Source organism: Colius striatus, chromosome 8 (assembly GCF_028858725.1).
Source record: "Colius striatus isolate bColStr4 chromosome 8, bColStr4.1.hap1, whole genome shotgun sequence".
Lineage (NCBI taxonomy): Eukaryota > Metazoa > Chordata > Aves > Coliiformes > Coliidae > Colius > Colius striatus.
The window spans coordinates 20502439-20514002 of NC_084766.1; positions in this window are offsets into that span (position 1 = coordinate 20502439).

The window sequence follows — 11564 nt, forward strand, 5'->3', positions numbered from 1 at the left end:
CATGCAGCAAGTAGGGAAGTCTTTCTGTAGTCACTTCTAAACTGGAGTTCCCATCTGTTCCAAAGGCTTTGCCATCTCCTTTGTGCACCATGGCCATATAGGATTCATGTTCTCTGTTCAGTGGCTGATGGCAGCTCTGTCTGGGGACACCACAGCATGCTCTGGAGATCCCCTGAGCACAGGGGAGCCTGTTCTGCCTTACCAGCTACCTCATCCACCATAGAGCACCAGTCCTGCAGCTGCTTTCTGCACAGAGACTGGCAGGGAGAGATGTGTAATGTAATGATGTAAGACAGAGTCTTATATCAGTGCTATAAGTGTCCTGTCACCCATAGGCCATTAACAAGCTCCTGAACTGGTAACACAACAATGAGAGACCGAAGAGCTCATGGCTGGTTCTTGCCCACTGACCAAAGCCATGCCTGTTGAGGGGATGCCTCTGTCTGTCACTTGAGCACACTGTGTGTTGTCTGTCCCCTCCCTTGTTGAGGTTTACTACTGTTCATCAGGGCAACTTTGGGCACCAGAAGAAAATAAAGAAAGCAACACAGCATCCTCAAAACAAGATTTAAAGATGTAACATCCAATACTTTGACTTGCAGGAAAAGAGATTTTACCTTACATAACATGAGCAACATTAAATGTGTATCTTAAAATGCATTTTAAAATGTGGACCCATGACTTAGTAGCAAAGAGACCTCTGGATTTTCCACATTGACCTGGTAAGTTTTATCTAAATAAAACAAGTGAAAAGGAATACTCCATTGCAAATAATGCAAAACTGAGCATTTGACTACAAAAATGGTCTCCTCCTCAAATGCTAAAAGAATTTCCCCTGTCCTGAAGCATTCAAACAGAGACAGTCTATAAGCTTCCTAAGCCTCAAAGATATTGTGAGCTAGGAATGTTTGCAATGCATTTTGAAGGTGACAGTACATCACAAATGGCTGTTTGAATCAAAAGTCAGAGTTGCACACATTGAACACCGTAAGGCTGAATAATGAACAGAATAGCAAATTAGGAGCCTGATCTGGTTTTATCAAACTGACTCTGTTCACTGAGACGAATGTCTGGTGTCCTCATGAATCTTTCTGGGCCAGATTCCAAGTCTAAGGAGAAGTTCTCACAACTGTACCTATGACAGACTGCCCAACCGGCAAATGCCCAGGGCAGAGCTGATGCTGCTGGGAGCTGAACGCCTTGTCTCAGACTGCCACAGGCACCACCATGTGTCATAACTGGGCTGATACAGACTTTTCCTGATCTCCAAATTATGTCATAATTATTCAGGACTGCTTGTATTGGAGATCACTTCCTGATTAGTCTGCGATACAGTAAATCACAAAGACTTACTCAAAATTGATGTTTAAGGCAGACCTCCAGAGTCAATAGCTGGTCTTGTATGTCCAAAATGAGAACATAAGTACTCTGCTGGTGATTGCAGAGAAGCAATGGCCTTCAGTTAAGGTGAAGGCCCCAGAAAGACACAAATTGTTGGCAACCACGGCAACTATTAGAAAACATGATAAACTATAATGTTAAGGTACAAAAAGTAATTAACTGTACACAAAACTGTAATATGAACCATGTATAACTGAATAAAAGGCTTTGTTTGTTAAACTGGCTATTTCTCAACGCTTACATGCACTTGAACAAGTTGAAACATAAATCAAATATATAAGCCAGGAGTCCTCAGCACTGGTGCTAACAGAGTCTGGACTGGACAAGACCTTTCAAATAAAAGATGTTTCCATAACAAACATTGTTTATTTTCTTTTACTTCCCCGTTGGCAAAGACACCAACTGAACAATTTATTTTTTACTAGTTTCAAATTTTCTAGTTGCCCCTTCTGATTGTAAACATCAGTAGAAAAGCATTTATTTGTTTAGAAGTACTCTCTTGGGGAGACTGATAAAAGCTATTCTTCAAAAACCTGAAGCGTAGGCCAAATCTGAGAATAAATTACTTTGGCCTTGCCAAGTCTTGTGATTTTCATCCTACCTCTTCAACGTTCAGTACTTTTTATCCAGAGTGAGTATTAAGAAAAGGAAACAGGAATCTTGGATTTTGTTTGAGCCTCACTACTTACTGAAATACAATATATGAGAACAACAGAGCAACTCCTACCCATGTCCTTAGCTGCTGCCTCCCCTCAGGCAGCAGCAGCACAGAGGCAACCAAGCAGCAAGGACACTCCAGAGGGAAAGATGAGATGGGTTTGCATCAATGCAAACTAGGACCACTGTGCTGCTGTGGATATAGTCATGGGCACTGCCAGCCTGGGTGCTGGTCATATTGCAGAGAACAAAGTACTAGTCCATGTTTCCAGCCACTTTGATGGATTGAGAAAGCTAGGAATATTTGTCCCAGAAAAATTCACTCCAAATTCAGAAGGGTAATAAAGAGAAAGCAACAGGTGTGGCATTTCTTTGTTTTTCAAAAAGAACATTTTTGAAGAGAACGCTGAGCTCCAGATGGCTGCCTCATTAGCAAAGGTGTAGAATAAACATTTACTTCTCTTTGCAAATGTACTTATTAGCCAGGAGCAAAGGGGATTTATTCCTCACCTTCTTTATGAATTTATAGTCTACAACAGACTTTAGCTTTGCAACAGTTTGGTTTGTTTTATTTTTTTCATTAAAGAGATGAATTGAGCAAATCTGTTGATGAAACACAACATTGCTGACAAAGGAAAAAATGTCTGGCTTCACACTCAAACAAGTGATAAATTTGGTTTTTTAACATGTGATGTTTCCCTGTTCCTATGGTCTTCAGCATCACCTGAGTGTCTTTGAAGGAAACCAGTCTGTGGATGGTGTCAATTTAGAGAGGAGTTTCTGTAGGCTTTTGCCCTAAACATCGTTCAGCCTTTGCCACCTTCGCCCAAGGCAGTGAATGAGGCAGAGGGGATTATTGCTGCCTATCGGTTATGTTACTGAGTGGTTGCACTGGAAGAGTGGTTGCTCTCTTGTTACAATTTTAACTCTTTTCCCAATGGAAGTCCTGTTTTGAGACCTCTCCCTCCAAGTAGATTATTTCTGCCTAAAGTTTTTCTTGTGTGGTCTTTTGCCAAACTCTTTTGTAGTGGAAGTTTGTGGCTAATCAGACAAGGCATTCAAATCACTCATGTTTGGAAAAGCCATCCTTACTTTCCTTAGGAAAATAAGATTATAAGTATCTTGTCTTAGAAAGTTCACAGTTTTCATTGGCTTGCCCTCACAGGGAACTCCTGGGCAAAGCAGTGTGTAAGTTTGGGAGTGATTCTGCAGTTGTTTTTCTTACCTACCGGAACCTGTGAACACCCTTCTCTTCATAGTATCATTGCAGTTGGAAAAGACCTTTAAGATCATCAGGTTCAACCACTAACCTAACACTGCAAGCCCATCACTAAACCATGTCCCTCTCTTCTGTAGCAACAAGAAAATTCAAAAGTAATCCTCTGGATGGGAAAGCTTTACCTAGAATTTTCAAATTGCATGAAGAAAAATTGAGTACCAGCCTACTGTGGGAGCGGATTCCTGGCTCCTTGGACAATCCCAAACACAAATGGACCCAGCTGAGAGAAACCAACCCCTGCTTGTTTCACTTGAGGTGTGTACACAGCCCACTTTGTAGACAGGAGTGTGGGTAGGATGCTGCTGAGACCTCAAGAGTTCCACACAGTAATCTTGCCCTCAGCTGTAATGATGTTGTATTTCACATTGCAAGCCCAGACAGCAGCAGCACTGACTGCCTGATATTCTGATTAGCTATTCAGGAGCCCAGGTCTTCCTGCTGAGCTGAGAAGCCAGTTAATAGCTGGGGTTTGGAGATTTCCAGATGGCGTGACATGAGCCGGAGGAAGCTGATTACAAAGCAATTCCAAAGAGTTTATCAGGGAAATGATTTCCATCAACGGACAGAGCAGCAGTTTGCCACCAGGCTCTGCAGGTTCACTGGAAAGAAGAAATATCCATCATTCTGGGCTTGCCACTTCTTAGGAAGTCATTTACTCTTGATCACTTTGTCCCTGTATTCACACAACTAGTTTGATTCATTACAGCCCAGCTGAAGAATAAAGATGTCTGGGGCAGTCAGCATTCAGAGAGCATCAGCTGTCTCTGTCTCCCCAGCATCCTTTTCGTATGCTTCATCCCACATTTATATACCTACGCTCACTTGAGCTATAATGAACAAGAAAAGCCAAAACCACCATTATAACCACAGAGAACAGCCTCCAGTGTAGCTGATGCTAAAATACAGGCCACAGGTTGCTCAACGAGACATCAGCACATTGGAAGTGCAGGACTCATTTAACAGCTTCTCACTATTTACTTCCCTCTCCCTTGCTCAGCATGTGTTCCCAAGGTCTGCTGTCTGCACAATGTTATTACTTTCACCCCTCTTAATTTATCCTGCTCACCACTACTCCGTCTCACTGCCCCATGAATGCTAAATTTAACAAGCTCCTGTGAGGGTAAGGAGGCATTACCCCCAATTTACAGATAAAACAGCAAAGCACAGAATTAAACACCAAAAGTAGCCATGCTGAGAAATCAAGGCTTAAGTTCTTCTGCCTGGTTTTAGGTATTCACCTTCACACTCCCACCAGAGTAACATTAACGGCGGATGTTTACCTATGTCTATCAGTCCTATGCCATCTTGAGTGGAGACACACACATTTTGGAACACGATGTGCACAGCCTTCACTATGTGTTCCTAGGATTCAACCAGCATTAGCCATTTAACCACATTCATCTTGTAACTGGATCTTCCCAACTCTTCACATCCCCTCTGGACAGCCCCAAACCACCACATGACCTTCCTTTGGTACACTCAACACACCAGTTGATGACAGTGATTAACCAGCCTCATATGCAACCAATTACCCAACTTTTCCAGCAAGTCCCCAAGACCCCACGCTTCACTTTGTCTCCATAAGGTTATCCATCATGATAAAAATGTCTATCTTCAGCACTGGCAAATTCCTCCTGGGACAGGTAACTTTCCAAGAGGTACAAGCTGTTTGTGCAGCTCTCATAGGCACTTGTAAAGCAAAGAGGAGGAATCTGTTAGAGAAAGAAGGGCCTGAGCAGGTATATCTGTATGAGTTTGACCAAAAGGAAGTGAATGAAGACTAATGGAAAGAAATGGCTTCTAGACCAGGAGGAATCCAGGAAAAAGTGACATATTTCCTGTTATTCAAGATCATTAAATATAGTTTGCACAAAACTCAGGAAGGCAAAATTGAAATCGGTTTTCACATACATCTTATGCCAAGTAACTGTTATTTCATCACTCAACTGCAGAACTGTCTGGCTGCTATGGCATTTGTTTTCTGTATCATTGTTTTGCAGATATTTCAGCTACACAGAGAAGCTACCTTTTATCAATCTTAGTCTTGTTAGATGGAAAGCAGTATCCTCCTCACACCTGACACCAGACACCTCCTTACACTAGAATCAGCCAGACACCTTACCCTCCCCACTGTCAGGGTCTGCAACTAGCATTATAAAACTCTTCTGCATCTTCCTAGACAGAGCATTAATGTACACTGTGCAAGTAATCCCGCATATAATTACCATTATATTCCTTGGCAGAAAGGTCACCTAGCCTTTTGGTGTAAGCTGCATTTTATTTTAAATCAGAAAGCACCAGAACTACAGGGGAAAAAGTAAACATGTTAAACCAAGCAGCAGCACATTTCTGTCGTCATGCTCCTGGTATTCTAATTGCCCAGATCAGGAACTTAACTAAACCCATAACAGCCGCCTTCTGTCCTTCAGGGTGCTTTTGCAAGGGAGAGGGGCAGTGGAACTGGTGCTTTTCCTATGACAGGATTGAAACACAGCCAGCTCAAAGATTCCAGTGATGAAGCCAGTGTCAGGGTGTACTGGCACAACCCATGCAGACTGCTTACAGAACTATGCTCATGTCACAGCAGACTCGGTGTACATGATTTCAACAGATGCAACTTCTTCACATTGTGAGATCTCAAGGAAGGTATTTACACTGACCTTGGGGTTTTGCTTCTACTTCATGGGAATGCTTTGGATGGTCAGCTAAAGGAATGCACCAACACCCTTGAAATCAGCCACAACCTCATTGACCCCTCTCAACCCCAAGGGCACCCCTCCTCTGATAGCAGCTCTAGCTGTGCTGTCCTGGAGGAGCCATCACCACCAGCAGAGATGAGAGGCAGTTGTTCCTCACTTGAACAGATTGTTGCAATATGTTGTGTTGGTTTTACAAGACAGAAGTGTCCACTGGGACATAAGGTGTAATTATAGTGCAATTTCAATTAAGAGTCAAACTGTGGTCCAATAAGGTAAAAAGGTCAATGCTATATCTAGCAATGCAGCTGGATGGTGGTTTTGCACTTGGCTACAAAATGAAGGGAAATCCTAACTGGGGCCAAAATATCCCTGTCTTCAGACATGATTTGCTGCCAAACATCAATCCCAGAGCAAATTTCGAAAGGATATTTGCCTGGATTTGCAGTTTAAACAATGCATTATACATTCCTTTGTTTTAGCAGGTTCGGGCTGCAACTTCCAATCTTCTCAGACATTTTTTGTTCTTTTTCTCCATCTCAAGCTTTGATTACAAAATAACTAGCTGAAGGGATTCTTCTTCATAGTGAGAGTTTCTAAGCTGTCCAGTTTGAGATTATAGCAAAAAAGAAAACTAGCACACCATCCTGATGTAGTTTAAACAAAGATTTAACGAGCAAATACAGAAGACAGATTTGACAGTTTATCATCAGTGGGAAATTATCTCAGAGCACCTCCTAGGGGACAAAGTCTGAGAAAACATCTGGAAGGGAATTTGATGAAGCACTAACTCGGACAACATTAGAACAGCATTCAAAAGGGAACTTTAAAATCACCTAGAAAATTCAGTATGCTCTAAGGTGTTGGACAGTGCCTAACTTCAAAAGTCAAAAGCTGAGCCAAAGTGATAAGAAGGAGTATACAAAGCCAGAGGCAGTGCTAGTACTGCCATGGTTAATTGGGGCTTATACAAGTGGTTTAGGCCATTTACAAAGCACTCCATCTTTACTAGAATTCAAATAAATATTTGACAACAGGATTTTTTTTTTTCCTCAGATAGATCTTACCCTGGAAGCAAATTCTATGAAGAATTTGGAATATCTGCAAATCACATGTGGCTGCTTTTGCTCACAGACTTAATGAAACCCTCAGTCTTGCTTCTCACATAAAGTTTGCAAAATGCTTCTAATCACAAGGACTGTAGATAACAAGCTCTCCCTCCCAGCCCCCTTTGAAAACACCTCTGCAATCAACTGGAATACCATCTATCCCATTAAGTTTTTGGCAGCTGCAATGGCAATCTGGTTTTAAAACTGGGCCCACAACAAGGTCAGACACGTGCTCATGTCAGCCAACCATGACATGTCATCCAATTTTAAGTGCAAACAGCCTTTTCGCTTTACAGTCATGTAAGAGGGCATCCAGGGGAGTAGCATCTGTGTAGCTTACTTCAGGATGCTTATGCTTTGTAGCTTACAGAGGATACAGCCTGTGGAAGGAAAGGCTGAGTCAGTCATGAGAGCGATGAATTTTATGTGGGACTGGAATAGTAAGGCCTTTCCAAGGAAGGAAGACTTCACAGAAAGAATTGATGTTCATCTGATGTTCACTAAAAACAATTCTCTTGGCTCAACTGAAAAAAAAACCTGGGCACAAAGAACTATGCCAACAAGATCTGAGTAGAGATAGAATGGATCTGGAAGATAATGTGAGAAGTAGAATGCAAAGCTCCTAACTTATCACACCTAGGTATCATGGAAAAGGATAGAATCCTTAAAAATAAAGCAAGAGAACTGTCATGGTGTTACCTGAGTAACATGAGTGTCCAACATAAGTGAACACTAACTGTCCACATGCCCAGTGGACCTGACAGCAAATAATAGGTAGAATCAAACTAATCTGCTCCTTTTGGCACAGGCAACATTTTCAACTTGTTCAACAATATTGATCACAACTAAATAGCTTGGAGCTGCTTCTTGTCCAGAGATAACTTGTTTCCAAGGAACCTTCGGCAAAGTAGACAGTGCCTCTGCAGCAGATTTTACGTTCTTATCAAACTCAGCTTTCCAGGAAGTTGACAAAAGTTTCCATCTGAGCAGAAACTAATTGTCTTTCTCATGATAGTTGTCTGCATTGCCATCAACTTCACCACAACAGACTTGTACCATGGAAAAAGGAAATCAATGGGAGAAGTGCCTCATGGTTTTGAACATGTCTGTCTTCCAAACATACTCATGTGGAACTGATACAAATGCTGTAGCAGATCCATCATTTTGGCGATAAATGCTTTAGAAGACATCAAATCCATGGGCAATCCCGTCATAGCAGAAAAAGGCATCTTATAAATTATTCCTGAGCTCATGTTTGTGGGAAACACTGGAAATACACCAACAGTGTGTTGTGCGAGGCAAAGGCAAGCGCTGATTTCTCATGTCAACACATAACTGTAACCTTATTACAGTGTCAGCAGAGACAGAAGTCTCTACCAGCAATGCAGGAAGAATACTCTATCCAGCTCTCCATTGTGGTATCTGAGCCAGAAATATGGACAGAATAAAGACTGAAAAAAGTGTGCATGACTGCCCACAGCTGCAGAAAATACGGACGAGAAAGCCACCTTGTTTCAAAGTTGCTGTACAAGAAAGCTTGTCACTTGAGCTCTGCATTGGTGGTCCCCAAGCCAAGAGAAGGTGGTCCTTAGGGGCTCAGAGTAAAAACAGAGACAGCAACTTTACACACCAACAACTTGAAGAAATTAAAGGAACAGCCCAGGAAAGTATTGGCTGGCAATTCTCAGTGTTCTGCACCTGACAGTGCAAGCTGCCAATTGGTTCGGATATCTTGCCATTTCCAGTTTGATGTGACGTGGGAAACAACTTCTCCTTGTCCTGACTGCTATTTGAACCCAGTATTTAAATCCCACAGGAAGAAGCTTCGGTAAAGATGCTGGTTACCTAACCCTACATGAAATACCAAACACCAGCCAGAGTTCTAGTTAATTAATCTTTTATCTCAAGCTCTCTGCCCTTCTGCTGGAATCACACCACGAAAACACTGCTCTTACTCCTACACCTGGTTTTCCATCCTTCCCTGTCATCCCAATGCTTTTGGCTGAGAGTCTGAATTCCCCTCTCCTCCAGGCCAGCCCCTTGCATTCAGCTTCCCTGCAGCCTGACTGCCAGATGTGGAGCTCAGCCTCAGGGCCACTTCACTTTCCTTTTCACTCAGACTGAAGAGCTGCATCAGCAACTGATAACTGTTTGGTTATCCTTTCAAATTTTTTGATTTGCATACACGTGATCAATTGGGAAGTGCCCACAGCTGCTGGAAAAAGCAGAGTGCCCAGCTTGTCCTGTGGATGCAATAGAATCAATTCCTCAAGAGGAATGCCTCCAGATCACATTGGACATAAGGATCATTCCAGGAAGCCAAGCTGCTATCCACAAACCATAAACTGTCAACACCCAAAACTGATCCTACCTAAATTTCTAAATAACTCAGACCCATGACGTTGATCTGCTGACTCTCTAAAGCTCTGTCAGCATTTCTTGGAGTAAGCCATATTCTCCAAACATTCATATTTCAAAGGGAGAAGATGGGAATGAAAATGTTACTTGTAAAGCCTTCCCTGCCCAGAGGTACCCACAAGGTGTCAGAACAAGCAGCAGCTCACTGCCACTCCCATCACACAAGTAACAAACCTGTTGAGCAAAAGAGTTAGTTGCTCCCAACAGCTTCCTGAAGTGGCTTCTGCATGACAGCCTAAGACAGCAGGTAGACAGGTACCTGTGTGACACCAACAACCTGAGGATACAATGCAAGAAATAATCTAACACCTACAGCAAGGAATACAAGGGGATGAATACATTTTATGCAATTTAAAATCAAAGAGTCCTTGCAACTCCTGCCTGAAACACTTTGAAAACTAGGAAAGTACAGCAACCATGGGAATATTTTCCTGCTTCCAGGCAGAGAGAGGTTAGTGAAGTACAGCTCTGAGCACACAAGTTACATGTAGTTACACAGGCTCAGTTCTGGATCTGTTTACATAGAACTAGGAGCGCATGTCATAGATTTGGGTTGTACACAGCTCTCATCTGAGCTTCAGAGCTTTTCAAGATCACTAACAAACAGAAATTAGATAAAAGTAGAGCAGAAGCCCAAAGAGCAGAAAAAAGATAGCAATAGATCCAGTGCTTCCAGTCTGGTTACAAACTGTAGTGGAGAGCAAAGCTTCAAAACTCTTTTGAAATATTGGAGTGCTGCAAGGATAACATGATGGATTTAGACTCAAGACACTGAATAACTATCCAAGAAAACAAAGCCTTTGATTTACGCTCAAGTAAATCTTCCTCTGGATTAATCTGCCCAGCTCTGAGATAACATGTAGATTTTTTTTTTTCACAAGCTAACATAAACAAATCCTCCACATACAGAAAATGGTGGGGCAGCAAAAAGGAGAGCAGTTGGGGAGCATGTACTTTCCAAGGAACGGAAAAACACTTTGTCATTCACTCTGGGTTTGGCTTTCAGAAGAGCTGCCAGGGCACTGAGTGTTTGTTACAATCAGTCTGCTACTAAAAGCTTCATTTAAGCACAGAGAGCTGTCTTCATGCTGGGTGAGTCCCAAAACAACACAGGCTCTGGGTAACATCACCTCATCCACTTCTGCTCTCCCTCAGAAAAACGTAACAGCAATTGTAGCAAGAGCTCCAGCCTGATGAAGCTACTGGGGACTCATGCAACTGCATAACTGGTATTACTGGTCCCCAGGTGATATGAGGCTATGAAGGCAGACCAGCAATTTTCCTGCCTTCACAATTGGGCATCATGTACTTTTCCACCCCCATCTTCTGCCCTCAGCAGCATCAGTCTGATGTTTCATTGCTTGTTGCAGGAAGACAACACAGTGCTGCACCACAGACCAAGGTGGTATGGGTTCTTTGTTAACCTGCGTAGACCTTGCAGAAAAGCCCAAACATGTCTTGATTTCTGTTCCTGAAATTTACAGTAAGCCCAACTTGAGCAGTGCCAATCCGGGATGGCCTCAGCTCTCCTTTGCCCTGACATCCCCTGGGTGCTGGGGGCTGACTGCCCACTCAGCCTCTGCCTCCAGTAGGCTTTGTCCAAGAGAGGAGAGGAGGCAGCTCCCTCCAACTGATTTTGAGCACAGGCTTTGCTGCAGAGCCCATTGCCTGCAGGCCATGAGCAGACAAGTACTGAGCTCTGCAGATCTCAGCTCTGCAATTGCCTGCTTCAAAATCCCTGCTGTGTCTATTAGTTTGTTTTCTTCACCAACAGTGTTTTAGGAACAGCGGAGCACTTGGATTTCCCTTGTCCTGGGAATGGAAAGCGGGCAATCCCAGCTAGAACACACAGCTGCTCCTTCATCTAGAAAAAGCAGTGTCTTGCATTTGACTAGGCCACTCCTCAAAAGCATGAGAAGAAAACACTTGGGCAACAGTCAATTAGCACGACAAAAGACAAAAGACAAATTAGTACAACAAAAGGAGTATTTATCGTGCAGGCTA